This window comes from Bufo bufo, chromosome 4 (assembly GCF_905171765.1).
Source record: "Bufo bufo chromosome 4, aBufBuf1.1, whole genome shotgun sequence".
Taxonomy (NCBI): Eukaryota; Metazoa; Chordata; class Amphibia; order Anura; family Bufonidae; genus Bufo; species Bufo bufo.
Window position 1 is genome coordinate 247,137,242 of NC_053392.1, and position 23,327 is coordinate 247,160,568.

Here is a 23,327-nt window from a genome sequence, read left to right on the forward strand (position 1 = left end):
GGCTTCTCCGTTTTAGTTTTACACATATGACTCCGCCATTAGAGTCCCTCACGCAGAGCTTCTCCTTTTTAGTTTTACACATATGACTCCGCCATTAGTCTCTCACGCATGGCTCCGCCATTAGTCTCTTGCGTATGGCTCCGCCATTAGTCTCTCGCGCATGGCTTCTCCGCTTTAGGTTTACACACAGGACTCCGCCATTAGTCTCTCACGCATGGCTCCGCCATTAGTCTCTCGCGCATGGCTTCTCCTCTTTAGGTTTACACACAGGATTCCGCCATTAGAGTCTCTCACGCATGGAGGTAAAAAAAAATAATAATAAATTCCTCACCAGGCCCAGCTACGCTGGGACTAGTCTCCCATCTCACCATAGCTAAGAGACTGATGGCCAATTCCTTGGCCAGTAATACTCTGAGGGCTTACAAGACAGCTTGGCGCCTGTTTCAGAGATATGAGAACACCTACCCGGCCGCTGGCCCGGGGCCTATCACTCACCTATTGGGCTTTGTCTGGGTTTTTGCCACTCTCAATTAAACCTGTCCTATAGCATTGTTAACTATACATGGCAGGTATTCAGCACCATTGGTACAGGCTACATCCGGACCTACCGTCACTCTTCTCCGCCCACCCGATCAAAGCGGCGTTGAAGGGTTTGCGCAAGATGTCTGTTGTGAAACGACATGGGCGTCAGCCATTTACCGGTAGCTTGTTCAGGCCGTGACAGGCAAACTGCAGGGGCAAACCGTTCGGGCCGCAGGTTAGCGCTCTGGTGGAAACAGCCTTGTACCTGGCTTTCCATGGATTCCTCAGGTCAGGCGAGCTCATGGGCACCAATACGCTGGCTGGGTGCTTGCGGAAAGGTCAGCTCATCCGGCACGGGTCCATCTATGTCCTTACCTTCGCCTCGTCCAAGACGTCACGGCCGGGGCAATCAGTGGCGGTCAGATACTTTCCCACGGACAGCAGATGGTGTCCGGTGCAGGCCTTGGAGGCTTGGCTGCGTAGTATTTAGTCCAAGCGGCATGTTCTCCCGTATTCGAACTAGGCAATGCCCGGCTAACCACCGCAGCCTTTCTTACGTACATTCAGGTTAGTTGACAGGTTCAGGGGTCGGTCCTCGCTGGATCACAGGACATTCCTTCCGCATGGGCGCGGCAGCGGCGGCGTCCATGCATAAGGTGCCAGTACATGTCATCAAACGGTTGGGTCGTCGCAGTTCCGCGTGTTCCATGCGTAATATCCCTGATCCTTATACGAAATATCATTGGCTTTCGAGTTTTGGTCTGTAGTTTCTGTTATCAAGTTTTCAAACTCCTATGCATGGTTCTTTTGGCCCCTTTAGGCTACCCTTCGATAAGCAGTTCCGGCATAACTCTGCTGCTTCTAGGTTGGGGGGGTGGAGTATAGGCTTAGGTAGGGTACCCTCTCAGCATGAGCCGATCCGAGCACAAGTGGTAGGCAATTAAGAGTGCCGCATTTGTGTGAGGGGAGGCGGGGCGTTCAATATTTAAACCTGGCCCTCCTCCCCCCACTTGTCGGTTCGAACGATTTCAACCCACCCAGGAGCCCTCCCTTCTTTCAGGTCTCATCATTGGGGTAGCCCCCTTTAGGCTACCCTTCGATAAGCAGTTCCGGCATAACTCTGCTGCTTCTAGGTTGGGGGGGTGGAGTATAGGCTTAGGTAGGGTACCCTCTCAGCATGAGCCGATCCGAGCACAAATGACAGTATTTGTTTAGGAGAAGAAAGAATGATAATGGTCAATTTTGAAGTAACGCAGGCATCAGCAACCTCTCCAGCTGTTCTGAAACTGCAACTCCCAGAATTCTCCTGTCGCTTCTATGGCAGTTACAAGAACAGCCGAGTAAGTGTGCATGCTGGAGGTTGTAGTTTCACAGCAGATGAAGTGCCGAAGGTTGCTGAGCCTGAAGTAACATTAGCTAATGTTTCCCTAAGTAAGGCCATGTTCACACCTGCGCCAGTTACTTCAGTTGTTCTGCTCTGTTAGAGGTGCAGAACTACAAAAATAACGGCACATAACTGAGACCAACGGAGCCCAATAGACCCCATTGAATATCACGGGCAGGGGCGGACATACCGCATGTGCAGCCGGTTCGTTGCACAGGGGCCCAGAGCAGGAGGGGGCCCCTTCTTACCGGCGGCAGGGGGAGATGAGCACTTCCATTGTGGAAGCACTCATCTCTATTCATCTGTATCGCTGTCCTTAGGATGGCGATGCAGATGGATGCTGCGGCGGGGCAGGGGAGAGGTGTCTCCCTTCCCCTGTCCTCTCATAGGTTGCAGGCCTAGTGCCTATAGCCTATTAGAGGCCGGCGCAGGCGGCGCAATAACATCATCGTGCTGTCTGAGCCGTACATCGCGTGCCGGAAGAGGCATGCATCGCTTCGCTGAAAGCAGCAAGGAGGTAAGTAATAAGTATATGTGTTTATTTATTTTTATTTACACTTTGCTAGGGGCCCTATCTGGCACTCATAGGAGCATCTACTGGGGCCCTATTTTATATACTGGCACACATAGGGGCACTATGGAGGGGGAGGAGCACTATGGAGGGCCCTATCTTATTTACTGGCACACATGGGGGGCACTATGGAGGGGAAGGAGCACTATGGGGAGCCCTATCTTATATACTGGCACACATGAGGGGAGGAGCACTATGGGGGGCCCTATCTTATATATTGGCACACATGGGGGGCACTATGGAGGGGAGGAGTAATATGGGGGCTCTATCTTATATACTGGCACACATGGGGGCACTATATAGGGGAAAGAACACTATGGGGGGGCCCTATCTTATATACTGGCAGACATGGGGGCACTATGGAGGGGAGGAGCACTATGGGGACCCTATCTCATATACTGGCACACATGGGGGCCACTATAGAGAATGGGGGAAAAGAAGCACGATTGGGGGTCATTATATAGGGGCATTATGGGGGCATTTTATACTGGCACATTGTCAGTCACCATAGAGACAAGGGGAGGTGCACTTTTGGTGCACGATATAGGAGTATTTTATACTGGCACAAATTATAAGGCACTATGGGGACTTTGGCTCAACTGGGGGCACTAAGAGCATTTTTTGGGCACACAGTAGGAGGCATTGGCACACATTATGAGGGTACTATGGGGACATTGGCTCTACAGGGGGCACTAAGAGGAGGTATTTTTTATACTGCCACACAACAGGGCACTTTTATGTACTGGTGCACATTATAAGAGGGCATTTTTCTACTGTTACACAAAGAGTTATAAAGAGAATTATTACTACTGGGGGCATTATGGTGGGCTATATTACAGTTGAGGGACTATGAGGAACTTGAACACTAGTATGAGCACTATAGGAGCATTATTACTTCTGGGAAACAATGGGGACATTATTACTGTAGGAGCACTATTACTACTACGTGTTGTCTGGTAGATAATTATTTGTATTAGTGGGATTTTGGGGAGCAGTATTACTGTGGGGGGCACCCTGGCACGGTATTAGCTTAGCGCAATTATTTTTGGGGAACATTATTTTTACACTATTAGTGTCAGGGACACTGTTTCCCGGGCGCAGATATTTTTTAGGACACTATGTGACAATAATTATTGAAAGGGAACTATCTGTGTGTAACTAGTATATAGAACACAGCAGGCACAATATTAGAGGGGTGTTGATTAGGTGGGAGGATGATGGAAAACTAGGAAACTAAGATGTCTGTCTGTCAAACCCTGCAGAGAGAAGAGATGGCTGGAAGAAATTATCATGGTGGTGTGGTCTGAAAGGAGAAGATGAGGACAGAGAACATCTACATCAAAGAAGACGTCACTGGATGTAAGAGGTATGTGGACCTGTATTAGGCTACCTTCACATCTGAGTTAGTGATTCTGGCAGGCTCTTCAAGCAGAGAACAGCCTGCCGGAATGCTCCAGCACTGCTGAATGCAGACAGAATGTCCTCCGGCCCCATTAACTATAATTGGGTCTGGCAGAGATCCGGCCACAATCTGGCAAAAATGCAGAGAATCAGCGGGACTCAAACCGCTGCATGTCTGAGTTTGTGTCTGGCCAATTCCTTGCATTCTTTGCTGGATCAGGTGGCTGGAGCGTAGTGCTGCAGGTGTGAAAGTAGCCTTAACCTGTATGTTGTGTATTGCTATAAGTAATGTTAGGATGGAATTGGTTATGTTGAGAACTTGGCTTGGAGGGGAGGGGGCCCGGGCACATTCTTTGCACAGGGGCCCTCTGCTGTCTGTGTCCGCCCCTGATCACGGGGTCTGTTCGGTTTCCATTCAGGTGTCTGCTTATTTAGTGGAAAGAAGAGTCATGCATGCAGGACTTTTTCTCCACTCTTTTTGGCAGAACCTGTGACGGAGCCTCCAGCACAGATATAAACATAACCTAGGTCCTTGCCTAAGGAACTGACCTGTTTGAGAATACCATGGGACTGACAATAAGGACTAAAAAACTATGTAAAAGTTGGTTATTACTTCATAGTGTAAGGCCATCCTCTTTGTGTCTGTACTACTGGCATGCAGTTAGATTTTTTTGTTGCTATGTGAACACCTCCTTCCAGATATTTCCACAAGGATGCATTTCTCTCGACCAGTATGAAAATGGCATAGTTAGAGTACGGCCCAATGCAGTTTTGAAAGCCAAATTCAGAAGTAAAATAAAAAAAGAGGAGATGTCATATCTGTTCTTTATAGTTTCTCTCCTTTTATGATCTACTCTTGAGTGTAAAGATACTTAGTTTAACAAAAAAAGAAAAAGAAAACGTAATTTAGCATCAAATTCTGGAACATCTTATCTTATAAAAGTGCTGTTCTGGTCCTGTTATTTCACAGTGAAATTTATGAATAAATTGACCATTGGGTGTTAATATTTGGAGTGTGACACTGACGCTGTCCAATCAGTGCTGCCAGTGTTAGAATGTTTAAGGCCACACCAGTTTGAGACAGGGAACTGTAACACCCAGCTGTCAATTTATTTCTAAATATTCAGGAGGAGTAACAGAGGAACTGCATAAATTAGGGTACTTTCACACTTGCCTCAAAGTTTTCCGGTATTGAGTTCCATCCTAGGGAAAAAACTGATCATTTTTATCCTAATGCATTCTGAATGGAAAGCAATCCGTTCGGGATGCATCAGGATGTCTTCAGTTCAGTCCTTTTACGGTATTTGGACGGAGAAAAAACCGCAGCCAAAAATCCTGAACACTTGCTGGAATGCCGGATCCGGCATTTTTTTCCATTAGAATGTATTAGTGCTGGATACGGCATTAAAATTGCCGCATTGACGGATCCGGTCTTCCGGTCTGCGCATGCGCAGACCTTTAAAAGGGTTAAAAAAAAAATACCGGATCTGTTTTTCCGGATGACACCGGAGAGACGGATCCGGTGTTGCAATGCATTACTGAGACGGACTTGAATCAGTCTACAAATGGTTTCCGTTTGCATACAGATTGCCGGATCCAGCAACGCAAGTTTGAAAGTACCCTTAGGCCTCTTTCACACGGGCGTTGCGGGTGACATGCGGGAAAAGATGTGGGTGCGTTGCGGGAAAATGTGCGATTTCTCCCCGTGAGTGCAAAGCGTTTTAATGCGTTTTGCGCGCGCGTGAGAAAAATCGGCATGTTTGGTACCCAGACCCGAACCCGGACTTCTTTACAGAAGTTCGGGTTTGGGTTAGGTGTAGATTTTATTATTTTCCCTTATAACATGGCTATAAGGGAAAATAATAGCATTTTTAATACAGAATGCTAAGTAAATTAGGGATGGAGGGGTTAAAAAATAAAAATGATTAAACTCACCTCATCCACTTGTTCGCGCTGCCCGGCTTGTCTTCTTTCTTCTTCTTTGAGGACCTGGGAGGAAAAGGACCTTTGGTGACGTCACTGCGCTCATCACATGGTCCATTACCACGAAGTAGATGAGGTGAGTTTAATTATTTTGTTACAAGGGAAAATAATAAAGATCGGGTCCCCATCCCGATCGTCTCCTAGCAACCATGCATGAAAATCGCACCGCATTCGCACTTGCTTGCGGATGCTTGCGATTTTCACACAGCCCCATTCACTTCTATGGGGCCTGCGTTGCGTGAAAAATGCACAATATACAGCTTGCTGCGATTTTCACGCAACGCACAAGTGATGTGTGAAAATCACCGCTCATGTGCACAGCCCCATAGAAATGAATGGGTCCGGATTCAGTGCGGGTGCAATGCGTTCACCTCACGCATTGCACCCGCGTGGAAAACTCACCCGTGTGAAGGGGGCCATAGGCCCCTTTCACACGGGCGAGTATTCTGCGTGGATGCGATGCGTGAGGTGAACGCATTGCACCCGCACTGAATACCGACCCATTCATTTCTATGGGGCTGTTCAGATGAGCGGTGATTTTCACGCATCACTTATGCGTTGCGTGAAAATCGCAGCATGCTCTATATTCAGCGTTTTTCACGCAACGCAGGCCCCATAGAAGTGAATGGGGTTGCGTGAAAATCGCAAGCATCCGCAAGCAAGTGCGGATGCGGTGTGCGATTTTCACGCATGGTTGCTAGGAGACCATCGGGATGGAGACCCGATCATTATTATTTTCCCTTATAACATGGTTATAAGGGAAAATAATAGCACTCTGAATACAGAATGCATAGTACAATAGGGCTGGAGGGGTTAAAAAAATAATAATAATAATTTAACTCACCTTAGTCCACTTGATCGCGTAGCGGGCATCTCCTTCTGTCTCCTTTGTTGAATAGGACCTGTGGTGAGCATTAAATACAGTTACAGGACCTTTGATAACGTCACTCCGGTCATCACATGGTGCGTCACATGATCTTTTACCATGGTGATGGATCATGTGATGACCGGAGTGACGTCATCAAAGGTCCTGTAACTGTATTTAATGCTCACCACAGGTCCTATTCAACAAAGGAGACCGAAGGAGATGCCGGGCCGCAATCAAGTGGACTTAGGCTACTCTCACACTAGCGTTCGCGTGTCCGCTTGTGAGCTCCGTTTGAAGGGGCTCACAAGCGGCCCCGAACGCATCCGTACTGCCCTAATGCATTCTGAGTGGACGCGGATCCGCTCAGAATGCATCAGTCTGGCAGCGTTCAGCCTCCGCTCCGCTCAGCAGTCAGACACCTGAACGCTGCTTGCAGCGTTCGGGTGTCCGCCTGGCCGTGCGGAGGCAAGCGGATCCGTCCAGACTTACAATGTAAGTCAATGGGGACGGATCCGTTTGAAGATGACACAATATGGCTCAATCTTCAAACCGATCCGTCCCCCATTGACTTTCAATGTAAAGTCTGGACGGATCCGTTCAGGCTACTTTCACACTTATAATTTTTTTTAACTATAATGCAGACGGATCCGTTCTGAACGGATCCAAACGTCTGCATTATAGGAGTGGATCCGTCTGTGCAGACATCAGACGGACCCGCTCTGAACGGTAGTGTGAAAGTAGCCTAAGGTGAGTTAAATCATTTTTATTTATTTTTAACCCCTCCAGCGCTGTTTAACTTTGCATTCTGTATTCAGAATGCTATTATTTCCCCTTGTAATCATGTTATAAGGGAAAATAATACAATCTACAGAACACCGATCCCAAGCCCGAACTTCTGTGAAGAAGTTTGGGTTTGGGTACCAAACATGTGCGATTTTTCTCACGCGCGTGCAAAACGCATTACAATGTTTTGCACTCGCGCGGAAAAATTGCGGGTGTTCCCGCAACGCACCCGCACATTTTCCCGCAACGCCCGTGTTAAACCAGCCTTAGAGTTCTGAGAAGAGATGATCTATAATTGTTGTTACATGGGGAATGCAAGTATTTAGTAAAACAGAAAACCTGTGACCTCTCCTGACATGTCTGTTAGGGCTCATGCATATGAACGTGCCGTGTTTTGCGGTCCGCAAATTGCCGATCCGTAAAACACGGATCCCGTCCGTGTGCATTCCGCAATTTGCGAACAGACGGCACATTATATAAATGTCTATTCTTGTCCGCAAAACGGACATTAATAGGACATGATCTATAATTTTTGTGGGGCCACGCAACGGATCAACAGATGCGGACTCCGTGTGCTGTCCGCATCTTTTGTGGCCCCATCGAAGTGAATGGGTCCGCATCTGAACCGCAAAAAATGCGCTCAGATGCGGAACCAAACCAATGAGCCCTTAGGCAGAGTTCACATTTCAGTGATTTGGTCAGTGATTTCCAACAGTGATTGTGAGCCAAAACCAGGGGTGGGTCAAAACACAGAACAGGAGGAAATCTTTATATTACAAAACACCCTATAAACATGTTATTTTTAGGTAGTGGTGTTTTAAGTTTCCTGGCTTTTTTTTTTTTGTAATCGCAGCATGCTCTGGGTGTGGCATTTTTTAAGCATTTTTCCAAAGACTTATGGCTCATGCACATGAACGTATTTTCTTCCCATGTCCGTTCCATTTTTTTTCCGAACCATATGCGGAACTATTCATTTCAATGGGTCCACAAAAAAACGGAAGTTACTCTGTGTGCATTTCGTTTCCGCATGTCCGTTCCGCAAAAAAATATAACATGTCCTATTATTGTCCGCATTACAGACAAGTATAGTACTGTTCTATTAGGGGCCAGCTGTTCAGTTCCGCAAAATACGGAATGCACATGGACATCATCCGTATTTTTTGCGGACCTCAAAATACATACGGTTGTGTGCATGAGCCCTTATCTATAAGAAAAAAACTGTCTTGAGAAAAATAAAATGTGTGACTAAAACCTGCTTGTAAAAATTGCATGAATTTCATGGAGTGTCTTTCTGAAGCAAAAAACAAAACAAAAAAAATACTGTTCAGAATACCTACATACCAAAAAGCTGTAATGAATGGCACCCTGAAGAAGCAGTCAGTTTTGGCCTTGTAATTTTTTCCGCTTTACTTTACATTTCAACAATCATAACTTTTTTTTTATATCAGGGAATGTTTTGTGGGATGACTTGAATTATTTAATAGCACCATTTCTTAGTGTTTATAATTTTTACACATTTTTGTTGGTAGTAATGCAAAAAAAGTTATTCTGACATTTTGTTTTGCAATTTTTTTATGCCATTTACTGCACAGAATAAATTTATTCTACACAATGTTTATTGGTACCAAATATGTATTTAAAAAAAAAAAAATTTATTTACTTCATCTGCATGTCAGTCTATTTAAAAAAAAAACTTTATTCAACTTTTTTTTTGTCCCCCTAGACTTTTATTATGATTTTCACTTTCAAGAAATACATTGGAACAGGTATACAACGTATGGGGCTGTGCTCCGTAAGCCATGCAATGTACGGCTGCGGCACTGCTGCAAGCTTTGTGGCTTTCTCAAACAGCTGATCGCCGGGGGTCCAAGTGTTGGACCCCCACCGATCAGATACTGATGACCTATCCCGAGAATAGGTCATCAGTAAAAAAAAGCCAGAAAACCCTTTTGAAACTGTTATGCAGGTTATACTTCAGTTTTTTTTGTGGACCCATTGAAATTAATGATTCCGTATACGGTCCGCAAAAAAAAAAAAAAACGGAACGGACACGGAAACAAAATACGTTAGTATGCATGAGGCTTTAGTCTGCTGCTATGTATAACGCTACAGACTAGGTGCTCGTGAGCTGGGATGCATTGAGTAATATTTGGTAGAAGTTACAAGGACTCATTTTCACACACATGTAATAAATATGGTACCTGCAAAGACACTGGTATGTTACTAGGACTTCAGTGGTGCATCTGCTGGAGCTAGAGGTTGACCAGAAGTTATGGTCCACCAGCAGGAGAGCTGAAAAAGAAAACAAGAAAAAAACCAAGATACAGAGTTCTATATATAGTTATGGTGCTCTAACTATAGGACTATATATACTGAAAAGCAAAAGGGTAACAATGTTTTGAACTTTTGACTTTCAGGCTCAATATCTCACCCTCCACTACAGCTTCGAACGTGAGACTACCATCATTTTATAGACAATCATCTTGGCTATCTCATACATAAATTGGACTTGCAACTACTTAGCATATGATTAGTTATGCAGATTATTGTCGTGTAACTGCATTGTTACTGTTTTGCTCCTAAAATTCTGAATTAACATTTTTATTATTTTGTTAGTATTTAGTAAATCCACCTTTGGCTTTTAACACTGCCTGAATCCTTCTGGGCATGCTCTTGATCAGATTCAAGCATGTCTCGACTGAAACCTTTCCCAGGTATCTTCTACACGTTCCCAATTTTGGTGCATACTGGTCGACTCACTTGGGTATGAATACAGCTTTTTCTTCAACTCTACCCCCAAGTGTTCGATTAGGTTGAGGTCTGGGGACTAATCCAGCATCTCTACTTCACTGTCATTGAGCCATTTCTTCACCTATCTCGACATATGCTTCGGGTCGTGTCCTGCTGAAACACTATGTTGTCCTTTTCATACCCATAGTACTTGAGTGTATGAAGTAACTGTAGGATACTCACATATAGCTCATCAATTCTGGTCAAGTATTCAACGTCTTTAGCTATGAAACAACCCCATATCATCAGGCGTCCTCCACTGAATATGACAGTTCCTTCAATTTCTCAATCTGTTAGCCCCCTTTTCCTTTGTTTCTTCCAGACCATTTGCACCCATCAGAGCACATTCTATTGACTTTCGTATCATTGCTTCAAATCGTCAGTTTCCAATCTTCTACTGTTCACTGTTCGTACTTTTTTGCAATCTCGAGCCAACGCTTCTTATGACGATATTGAGTCGAGGCTGTTTCACCTTTTTTTGGGCCACCATTCCACACTTGTGCAATGTGCGTCACAGGGTGCCTGCATGGATGTGTGATCTCACTATTACAAAGCATACAAGCTACCTGCACTGCTGTGTTTGTTGCACCAGAACTGATAGACCTTTTAATAAGCCGACTTGTTGACTCTGATATTTTGCTTGCCCGGACGTCCACCTTTTGGCTTTGGAATGGATGGAGGGACTTTATTTATATTCTTCCAACTGTCATGCACTCACATGATGCAGTTTGCCATCGATGAGCTGGATGATGCCGTTTCTCTTTTCTTGGGAAATCTTCTTCAGGGCTGCTCCTGGATTCGAACCAGTGACCTTTCACTTGGGAATCAACATAATAACACACAGGTTGTTATTTGTAGTATACAAGGAGAAAAAGATTGTTCCACTACCAGGAGCAAAACAATAACAATGCAGTTACATGACAAGAATCTGCATAACTAATTATATGTTCAATAGCTGCAAGCCTAATTTATGTATGAGATAGCCAAAATGATCATTAATAAAATGATGGTAGTCTCACGTTCTAAGGTGTAGTGGATGGTGAGATATGGAGCCTGAAAGTAAAAAGTTCAAAACATTGTTTGCTTGTCAGTGTGTGTGTGTTGTGACACAGTGAGATGTTTGGTCTGAGAAAACAGGTATTTTCCTCCCAGCATGTGCTGCCGGGCTGATTTACAACCAGGTGAGGTCAAACACCAGACCGGATTTTAAATGCCGGTCTGGGTTTTGGCAGCACCTGGCTGTCCTTAAATAGGCAGCTGGGCTCCGAAGCCATGTCTCTGTGTTGGGATCTGGGAGCTTTGTGTCTGGATGAAGGCTTGCTACCTGTTTGGCGTGAAAACAGGTTGGTGCTGCTATCAGCAAGGACTCTTTGAGGCAGAATTGCCGCATGGTGTGGATTACCACCAACACCGCAAGGTGACTTTTTGTTTGAATATGACCGTTTGATTTGTCACTTGCCTAAAGTGTGAATAAAATACTTAACTGTTTAATCCAAAGAACTTGTTGTCGCCTCTATACTGGGCCCGCTAATCCTGTCTACCAGAGTGAGACCCCACAGTGTATATAGCGGCACGGGGAGCCAGGTAAGTAGAATCAGTGTGAGGGGCCCGGCATATGGGGGAGCATTTGTTAGTGTCGGATAACCCCTTTAATTCTCAATCTGCCCGTGCTAATACCCATTTGTAAGATGCATCCTCTGAAAGTTATCACATCATCAGTCCTGATGATGTCCTTCAACTGTGCCTGGATTAAACCAAGATAGATGTGTGCTAAGGCAGAGTATGATGGCAAGATAAACATAAACAGGTGCAGTATATATTTATATAGATGCGATGCCAGCCCTGCTGGAAGGAACGCGGCTGTAAATCACCCGTATGCTATAGAGAAGGGGCATCTGCTGCCTCCGTCTACACCAGTTTGTAAATGACACATGCACCTGATGTGAGACTTTGATGAAATTAGGAAAATACGTCCCAGTGACAACCAAAGTCATCGTCAGCATATACTGCTCTCGCAAGATAAGGGTACAAGAATCCAGATTCTGACTGCAAAGGATTTAATATAAAGGGTTATTCCCATCACACACAACTGTGTCATATCCATTTTTTATCATTTTATATTTTGAGACCCATAACTTTTTTGTAGACATAGCTATGTGAGGCCCGTTTTAATGTGGGGTGAAAAGTGGTACCTTGGAACCGTAGCCGAGTTCGGCAATTTTTTTTTACAGTACAAATTAATTTATTAAGCAATAACTTCGGCTCATGGACGCCAATAAGGCCTCCTGCACACGACCGTATGGCTTTTTCAGTGTTTTGCGGTCCGTTTTTCACGGATCCGTTGTTCCGTTTTTTGTTTCCGTTGTGTTTCCGTTTCTGTTCCGTTTTTCCGTATGGCATATACAGTATACAGTAATTACATAGATAAAATTGGGCTGGTCATAACATTTTCAATAGATGGTTCCGCAAAAAACGGAACGGAAACGGAAGACATATGGATGCATTTCCGTATGTGTTCCATTTTTTTGCGGACCCATTGACTTGAATGGAGCCACGGAACATGATTTGCGGGCAATAATAGGACATGTTCTATCTTTAAACGGAACGGAAACGGAATGCATACGGACTACATTCCGTTTTTTTGCGGAACCATTGAAATGAATGGTTCCGTATACGGACCGTATACGGAATGCAAAAAACGGCCAGTAAACGGGGGGAAAAAACGGTTGTGTGCAGGAGGCCTAATACTGTACGGAACTCCTGCTCTGTACAATATTAGAACAAAGTTTTATGCGAATCGAGGATGTCTCATTGGAAGTCGATTCGCTCATCCCTATTTCTGACATTTACATGACAATACTAATTATGTTTAATTTTATAATTTTTTTTCTTTTGAATTAGGAAAAGTTTTTGTTATGTTTAATATTATTATTTTTTTTTATCAGTTTACATATTTGATTAAACTTTTCTTAACATTTTTACTATGGCTTGATCGCACGTACAATAAACTGCAATATCGGAGATCTGGATTCTATTGTGCTTTTAGTGTTAACCTTGTACACTCTGCTTCTTTAAATCTTTGTATAATGGGAAGTTGTACAACATAATTTCTATATAAATTCCTAATGGTTTTTAAAGGGAATCTGTCACCTACATTTCACATTTAAATCTACCAGCAATGAACTGTAGTGCACTTAAACACCATCACCAAATGGTGATTTCCTTATCTTAATTCATTGAAACAAAAGCCAACAAGTGGTGTGTACAGTCGTGGCCAAAAGTTTTGAGAATTACATAAATATTGGAAATTGGAAAAGTTGCTGCTTAAGTTTTTATATTAGCAATTTGCATATACTCCAGAATGTTATGAAGAGTGATCAGATGAATTGCATAGTCCTTCTTTGCCATGAAAATTAACTTAATCCCCAAAAAAACTTTCCACTACATTTCATTGCTTTCATTAAAGGACCTGCTGAGATCATTTCAGTAATCGTCTTGTTAACTCAGGTGAGAATGTTGATGAGCACAAGGCTGGAGATCATTATGTCAGGCTGATTGGGTTAAAATGGCAGACTTGACATGTTAAAAGGAGGGTGATGCTTGAAATCATTGTTCTTCCATTGTTAACCATGGTGACCTGCAAAGAAACGCGTGCAGCCATCATTGCGTTGCATAAAAATGGCTTCACAGGCAAGGATATTGTGGCTACTAAGATTGCACCTCAATCAACAATTTATAGGATCATCAAGAACTTCAAGGAAAGAGGTTCAATTCTTGTTAAGAAGGCTTCAGGGCGTCCAAGAAAGTCCAGCAAGCGCCAGGATCGTCTCCTAAAGAGGATTCAGCTGCGGGATCGGAGTGCCACCAGTGCAGAGCTTGCTCAGGAATGGCAGCAGGCAGGTGTGAGCGCATCTGCACGCACAGTGAGGCAAAGACTTTTGGAAGATGGCCTGGTGTCAAGAAGGGCAGCAAAGAAGCCACTTCTCTAAAAAAAAACAAACATCAGGGATAGATTGATCTTCTGCAGAAAGTATGGTGAATGGACTGCTGAGGTCTGGGGCAAAGTCACATTCTCCGATGAAGCCTCTTTCCGATTGTTTGGGGCATCTGGAAAAAGGCTTGTCCGGAGAAGAAAAGGTGAGCGCTACCATCAGTCCTGTGTCATGCCAACAGTAAAGCATCCTGAGACCATTCATGTGTGGGGTTGCTTCTCATCCAAGGGAGTGGGCTCGCTCACAATTTTGCCCAAAAACACAGCCATGAATAAAGAATGGTACCAAAACACCCTCCAACAGCAACTTCTTCCAACAATCCTACAACAGTTTGGTGAAGAACAATGCATTTTCCAGCACCGTGGAGCACCGTGCCATAAGGCAAAAGTGATAACTAAGTGGCTCGGGGACCAAAACATTGACATTTTGGGTCCATGGCCTGGAAACTCCCCAGATCTTAATCCCATTGAGAACTTGTGGTCAATCCTCAAGAGGCGGGTGGACAAACAAAATCCCACTAATTCTGACAAACTCCAAGAAGTGATTATAAAAGAATGGGTTGCTATCAGTCAGGAATTGGCCCAGAAGTTGATTGAGAGCATGCCCAGTCGAATTGCAGAGGTCCTGAAAAAGAAGGGCCAACACTGCAAATACTGACTCTTTGCATAAATGTCATGTAATTGTCGATAAAAGCCTTTGAAACTATGAAGTGCGTGTAATTATATTTCACTACATCACAGAAACAACTGAAACAAAGATCTAAAAGCAGTTTAGCAGCAAACTTTGTGAAAACTAATATTTGTGTCATTCTCAAAACTTTTGGCCACGACTGTATACACCCACAAAAATGTCAATGTCTCAATAACTTGTCATGTGGCCCTGAGCATCAATTACAGCTTGACAACGACTTCTCATGTTGTTCAGAAGTCAACTTATTGTCTGCTGAGGCATGGCATTGCACTCTTCTTGAAGGGCGGCCCTCAGGTCATTGAGGTTCTGGGGTACAGAGTTACGAGCCTCTACATGGCGACTCAACTGATCCCATAGGTTTTCAATGGTACTCAGGTCTGGAGAAAGTGCAGGACACTTCATTTGAGGTACTCCAGTCTCCAGTAGCTGTTTCCTAATTATCCGACCTTGATGAGCTGGTGCATTGTTGTCCATGCAGAGGCACAATGACTGGATTAATGATGTTATTCAAGTAGTATGGGCTTGTCACTGTATCATTTAAAGTGTAGGGCAGTTCTGTATTGACTAGGCATACCTGCCCACACTGTAACACCACCACCACCAAAGGCTTGTCTGGTGACAACAGTGGCTGATGCATAGTGTTGTACTTGACGTCTCCAACATCGGCCATAATTTTTGCTCAGTGTGAATCGATTTTTATCAGTGAACAGCACTAAGTTCCACTGGTCCCTTGTCCAGTATAGATGCTCCCTGACCCATGCAAGACAAAGACGCCTGTGCTTGGTGGTGTGGTCAGATACCCTTGCAGGTCATCTAGCACGCAAACCATGCTGATGTAAATGGATTCGAATGGCTTAACACTTTGGTGCCTCTCACCTCTCTTAAATGTGCCTGGAGTTGTGTGGCATTCATCATCTGGTTCAGCAGGGCATTGTTTACAATGAAACGGTCATCATTGTGGGATATGGCCAAAGGATTTCTATCCCTTTCTGTGACTCTTCCAGTCTCTCTGTATCTTTGTTGAAACCTCCTGATGACAACAAGCCCTCACACATCTCTGTCTACAAAAAAGTTATGGTATCTATAAAATGATAAAAAAAATTGATATGCCACAGTTGTGTGTGATGGGAATATCCCTTTACATTAAATCCTTTGCAGTCAGAATCTGGATTCTTCAACCTTCAGCTTGCGAGAGCAGTATATGCTGACGATGACTGTCACTGGGACATAGGGTTGGACCAGATGGGATAGCCATTGCTCCCCTTTACTGGTTTACAGGTTGTCCTTCCTTGAACCAGTTGCCTAACTATCACAATTTGGCCTTTGTAAAAGCTGCTCCTTATTTGTTCCCATTTTCCTGTTTCCAACACTTAACTTTAAGAACTGATGGCTCAGTTGCTACCATTGTCACAAGATAATGTTATTTGTATTGTAAGTCATCGCTCTCTCTCTGGGGGTCGCAATCACAGACGTCTCGTCAGACAACGGATTTAGTCCAAATGATGCTTTATTTTCGCACCAGCACAAAACATAAAGAGAATTAAATAAACTCCTGCCCGTCTGGGCTCTAACTAATACAAGCACAGCTTATACACAGGGTCTCAAGCTCCAACACTTAGCAGATCTGCTCATCGAACACAAGTCCAGATAGGGAAGAGATCCGGCTTCACACAGCCTCGAGGCCCCTCAGCCCTCCTGGCTGAGACCACCCAGAGCCTCTGTAGGCCTCTGTTTCCAAGTCCTCTCTTCTCAGACTGACACACAGAGGCTTGGTTTTATCCCTCCTTGACTACATCAGGCCTCACCTGCGATCACCTCCGGCAAAAGACAACACACGCACTGGAAGGGTGTGGACTGGCAGATCCCACTACCAAACCTATCCACCAGTCCAAATAAAATCCAGCCAGAACAAAATGTAGACAAAACTGTCTCAGCAAACTACACTTTGCTGAAACCCCTGCAGCTTTATGGATTTTATTTATCTCACCCAGCTGAGGTATCTGGGTGGGATATACACACCTTCCAGCACAGTACACATTACCACATATCCCTTCCCTCTTCTTCAGACCGGAGGTCTGAGCATTTTTCCACATTGCACCGTGTCCTCCGTAAGATGTGGCTGGTGTCACACTTTTTCCTTTATTCTGCCACACCCAGGCGAGCAGAGCTCGGTTTGTCACAAACACTGACTTTCTACCCAGTAGATAATGCCTAAGGGACTCCGGTGCCCATCTAATGGCCAGATACTTTCTACTCTTTCACGAGCGACGATGATGCGCTCTCGCACTCTTTGTCTCTCTATTTTATCAACAGATATCTCTCTTTTTTCCTTACTTTCAGAGTTTTGATCTGGGCTTCTGGAACTCTTTTCATAATATGTTTTTATACGATTGACAGGCTCTACCTTTGGATTCTTTGGCTCCCAAACATGCTCATGCCCTTTCGTGGACTGCTGCAGCTCTTGACTGAACTGTTCGCACAGTTGCTTCCAGCCATGGTCGTGTCCAGACACTTTCTCCTTTGCTTTGTGGAGCATCTTCAGCAGAGCATGCTTGCCCCTGCTCGCTTCTTTTAAATTGATCTGGTTCACTTTCTTGACAGTTTTTATAGCATTTCTGCTTCCAGATTTGCTACTTCTGGAACAATCAAAAGTTCAATTTCCACTCTCTTCCTTCTCTTCAGCAGTGGTTTTCTCAGATTTGGGGGCAGTGTCAGAGTCCTCTGCTTCTTCAGTGACTTTTTCGGCAGACTCTACTTCAGCCTCTTCTTTGAGCTCTGCAGCATATGAGGATTTCTCCCACTCCAACTCATCAGCCTTAGCTTCTTCAGCCTTTGTCTCTTTGGAGTCTCCATTCACTTTGTTAGCCTTCTCATCCTTCTCGGGCATGGCATCATATACCTGCACTCTTAATTTCTCCTTTTCTTTCTCATCGAGGTTGAAGGCACTTGGGATTATTGGGGTCCTTATCAGACTCTTCATCTTCCTCTTCTGTCATTCCCTCCAGAGGGTCACCCAGGACATTGTTCTCCATTCGGGCAAGTTCCAGGCGAGCCATCACATAGTAGTAGACAGCATCTGCATACTGGTCATCCATCTCCCCGTATTTCTTCCTCAGAAGGCTGCTGGCTTCCGGAACAGAGACGGCGAAGGAGCGGATGTCTTTCATGACCAGGTCCTGGCTACTCACTGCCATGAGTCTTTTGGCTTCTTCAGCCATATCACCCCTTTCAACTTGTTCAGCAGAAACTTTTTCCATCTTCTCTGCCTCGGCCGCCACAGCAGCGCCACCATCTTCAGAGCCATTCTCAACAGGTGCTGACTTGGATTTCTTGGCCTCTTCTACCTGGCGCTACAATTGTTTCACATGAGCATTATTTTTCTCTGCTAACCAAATGTAAAAAAACAGTCTCTGATACGTTGCCTGGACTTTCAGCGCTGCAGGTCCCAGAAGAGATGTGGGTCAATTCACACTATAGTTCAATGCGTTTATATATAGGACCGCGCTGCACGTTTTCTTGGAATCCTTTCCTCCTCCCAAGGCTCTCCTCAGTCCGTCCGGACATGGAAAACACACGATTTTTCCTCATGTAACCTCCCCTCCTTCAACAGAAACCTGCAGGATATCAAGGGGTCGCGCTGATAGTGAAACACTATTTCTTCCGTCTTAAATAAAATAATTTATTGTACTCAATGACTTGTAAAAGGCATATCACAAATACAAATCCTCCAGTTGCCCGACCCGGGTTTCGCTCACAAGCTTCATCAGTGGCATCAGTCCTATCTCCTACAAGGCTGCTGTTAATCCACAAATTAATCCCACCCTCCTCAAGTCCCACCCATACATCAACAAAAATACGGACAACACGGCATTAAAACCACATAAAACAACCTAAAAATGAATTAATAAAACAGGATCCATTCCACCAATATTCAATTAAGACATTTATTTTTTACTAATATTCCCCCTACAATCACTTCAAAAATACTCCCCATTATCAGTCATAAAACTCTTACCCTACATCATAAGTCAGGTGATTTCTTCAGGGTTTACTAATCACTAGCCCAATTCCATCTGCCCAAGGTTATTTTTCTCTGCCTGGTCTTTATACTGTTAAGCATTACGCCTTTCATCTTCCAGTTACATTAGCACCTCCTTCAGCTTTTTCTCTGAGCGACGGACTTGTTTACTTGCAGCCTGTCTTTCTTTTGTTTCAGTATCACGCTGTTCCTCCAGTTGTGCGATCTTTGCTTCTTGCTGTGATGGATGCATTGAATTTGGATTTAATAGAGCCTTCCAATTCTTGCAATTTTGTTTTTAACTCGTTTTGTCGATCCAATTGCTGACGGGCATTCTCATTCTTCTGAACATTATTACATTAGGCATTCAGATCAGCATTCATCTGGTCAATTTGGAGAGTAGCCTTTCTCAGTCTGCTGTTGGCCAATTCATCTCTTTCCTGTTGGGCTTGCCTTTTGGCACACTCTGCCGCAGAAAGCTCCTCCTGAATATGGATCCTCTCCGCCTCCAGACTTTTAAGTTTCTTTTCATTTTCTTTAGACAGACTTAAAATATCATTCCTGGATGCTCTAGTGTATTCCAACTCTCTCTGGTAACCCTTCATTTGTGCGTACAATTTACACAGTTGTTTGATGGCTTCTTCTCTATTTTTGTTTGCAGAGTCAATTTGTCCCACTAAGTATTTTAGATCCATCTCAAACTTCTTTCTACACTGCGTGCAGAATTATTAGGCAAATGAGTATTTTGACCACATCATCCTCTTTATGCATGTTGTCTTACTCCAAGCTGTATAGGCTCGAAAGCCTACTACCAATTAAGCATATTAGGTGATGTGCATCTCTGTAATGAGAAGGGGTGTGGTCTAATGACATCAACACCCTATATTAGGTGTGCATAATTATTAGGCAACTTCCTTTCCTTTGGCAAAATGGGTCAAAAGAAGGACTTGGAAGGCTCAGAAAAGTCAAAAATAGTGAGATATCTTGCAGAGGGATGCAGCACTCTTAAAATTGCAAAGCTTCTGAAGCGTGATCATCGAACAATCAAGCGTTTCATTCAAAATAGTCAACAGGGTCGCAAGAAGCGTGTGGAAAAACCAAGGCGCAAAATAACTGCCCATGAACTGAGAAAAGTCAAGCGTGCAGCTGCCAAGATGCCACTTGCCACCAGTTTGGCCATATTTCAGAGCTGCAACATCACTGGAGTGCCCAAAAGCACAAGGTGTGCAATACTCAGAGACATGGCCAAGGTAAGAAAGGCTGAAAGACGACCACCACTGAACAAGACACACAAGCTGAAACGTCAAGACTGGGCCAAGAAATATCTCAAGACTGATTTTTCTAAGGTTTTATGGACTGATGAAATGAGAGTGAGTCTTGATGGGCCAGATGGATGGGCCCGTGGCTGGATTGGTAAAGGGCAGAGAGCTCCAGTCCGACTCAGACGCCAGCAAGGTGGAGGTGGAGTACTGGTTTGGGCTGGTATCATCAAAGATGAGCTTGTGGGGCCTTTTCGGGTTGAGGATGGAGTCAAGCTCAACTCCCAGTCCTACTGCCAGTTTCTGGAAGACACCTTCTTCAAGCAGTGGTACAGGAAGAAGTCTGCATCCTTCAAGAAAAACATGATTTTCATGCAGGACAATGCTCCATCACACGCGTCCAAGTACTCCACAGCGTGGCTGGCAAGAAAGGGTATAAAAGAAGAAAATCTAATGACATGGCCTCCTTGTTTACCTGATCTGAACCCCATTGAGAACCTGTGGTCCATCATCAAATGTGAGATTTACAAGGAGGGAAAACAGTACACCTCTCTGAACAGTGTCTGGGAGGCTGTGGTTGCTGCTGCACGCAATGTTGATGGTGAACAGATCAAAACACTGACAGAATCCATGGATGGCAGGCTTTTGAGTGTCCTTGCAAAGAAAGGTGGCTATATTGGTCACTGATTTGTTTTTGTTTTGTTTTTGAATGTCAGAAATGTATATTTGTGAATGTTGAGATGTTATATTGGTTTCACTGGTAAAAATAAATAATTGAAATGGGTATATATTTGTTTTTTGTTAAGTTGCCTAATAATTATGCACAGTAATAGTCACCTGCACACACAGATATCCCCCTAAAATAGCTAAAACTAAAAACAAACTAAAAACTACTTCCAAAAATATTCAGCTTTGATATTAATGAGTTTTTTGGGTTCATTGAGAACATGGTTGTTGTTCAATAATAAAATTAATCCTCAAAAATACAACTTGCCTAATAATTCTGCACTCCCTGTAGCTACTACAGCCAATGAACATTGCTTCCTTTCATCTTCAAGCTCTGCTTCCATTTATTTTACTTGTCTGACAAGTTGTATCTTCTTGTCTTCACTCTGCTCATCACGTCCTTGCAGATCTCTCTCAAATTGTGCCCTCATAGCTTGCAGGTTAACTTCTAAGTGCAACTTGAGATCCTTTGTGGCTTGTAATTCATTTTCATCAACCCTGCACCTGAGCTCACTAACCATAGAACACTGTGGAAACTTCTTATCCGCACCTGGTACATGTGGTACACCCTCTAACACTGCCACACTTTCCTGCACATTTCCCACAGTAGGTTCACTCCGCTGTGGGTTCTCAACACTAACCAGCATTTCTAAATCACATATATCTTTACCAGCAGGGGAAGCTTCTTCCTTGACCACAACCTGCAAAGGAAAGGGGGTGTCATCATCATAACCACATATTTCACATAACTCCACATTTTCATTATGCATTTCAGTTGGCTTGTCAGGTTCATTTGGCACCTCATCTGCACCATTGTTTTCAATGGTCATTTCACTTAAACCATTGTGTTCAATGTGCATCTCCCTCTCACCTTTATTTAAAGGGATAAGCACAAGTTCTGCAGAAGTTTCGTCACTTGCTGCAGAAGTGTCCCTATTTTCCCACAACTCTCAGAACAAGGCAAAGTCACGCACCAACATTACACCATGCATGAGCGTATTTGCAACTCCAAGTTCATAAGTCCCAGTTCCCACTGGAGTCTCACACTCAGTGAGGGCCACAGGATAGTTCTCACTATCCCCATGAATGTCCAGCACACATAGTATTTTGTCCACATAGGCCCCAGCTACCAAGCTGGCATGTACCAGGCTCACCTGGCTCCCTGTGTCCAACAATGCTCGGACTGGACTGCCATTCACCACAATTTCACACATTTTTGTAGCAGTCTTCAGTCTCGGTGTCTTAACACCTATCGGCTCAGCACATAGCGACTTCAGCCGGCTCACACTACAGTTCATGGCTTCTGAGGTACCAGGGCACTTGTCAGCAACATGCTCAACCTCCAGAGACGTGCTCACTGTCATGTTGTCTGCTATACAATCAATAACTGGAACGCTCTTACCCACTGACGTCACAGGCTCGGCACTCCTGGGAGATGAGGGTGCTCCAGGAACATCTCCACCAAGGTCATCAACCTTCTCCTGGATGTTAGCAACCTCAGGCCCTTGGTTCCTGGTGCCACTATCACATGCAGTCTCCTCAAGGTAGTGGTTGCCATGGGAAACGCCTTGGCCTTGAATCCAGTATTTTTCCTTTCTGTTGTCCCTAGCAACAACATTGTGCCCTTTAAGCATGGACATTTTCTGGCTGCCCGCATCCTCCACCAATTGTACAATATCGGACAATATCTCCAAGGCCATAGCATAGCATAGCATTATTTTTGGCAAGGAATTTGTCAGCTTGTGAAATCTAAGGTTTTACAGAGCTGTAACATAGCTGTATGCATAAGACTTAAAGTTTCAAGCTGCAATATTTATTCCTTTTTACACCCTCTGATATGCAGTTTGCAAACCTTCTCCCGGTTTTACACTTTTCTCCCTCTCAGTAATACATGATGGATGTGAGGTCTGTGTGTCAGGATGCTGCTGTCTTCACCAGCTCTCATGTAGCAGCACAACTTCATCCACAAGACTGATTTCTACTTCTAACACATCCCCTAAATAATAATCACAACTGCGCAAAGAAACCAATGCTGCCTGTCTGTGATATCTCTCCCCTCTGGTTCTCCTCTTTCTCTACAATAGTGATTCCAAACCTTATTCCACACCTGGAGAACCCCTGATGCCATTCCTGTCTCCAAAAATCTTGGTGAAGAGGGAGGCGGTTGAAATCATTCTATAGTTCATGTCCAGTGAGACATGTCATTTGGCTCAGATGCTGGATTGCAAAGCATCTTTGAGCAGGCTGAAATCAGTTTGACTTGCTCATTGTATAAACGATAGGATAGGTCTTGTCCTGGAGAACCAGTGATCAGGGCTAGGATCAGTTCTTGAAAACCTT

The 23,327-nt window shown here is 44.3% G+C and overlaps 1 pseudogene; it reads right to left on the reverse strand.

The window, feature by feature from the left end:
- Window positions 1-17,637: 17,637 nt before the first annotated feature.
- Window positions 17,638-21,847, reverse strand: LOC120999143 (annotated as a pseudogene).
- Window positions 21,848-23,327: the final 1,480 nt, after the last annotated feature.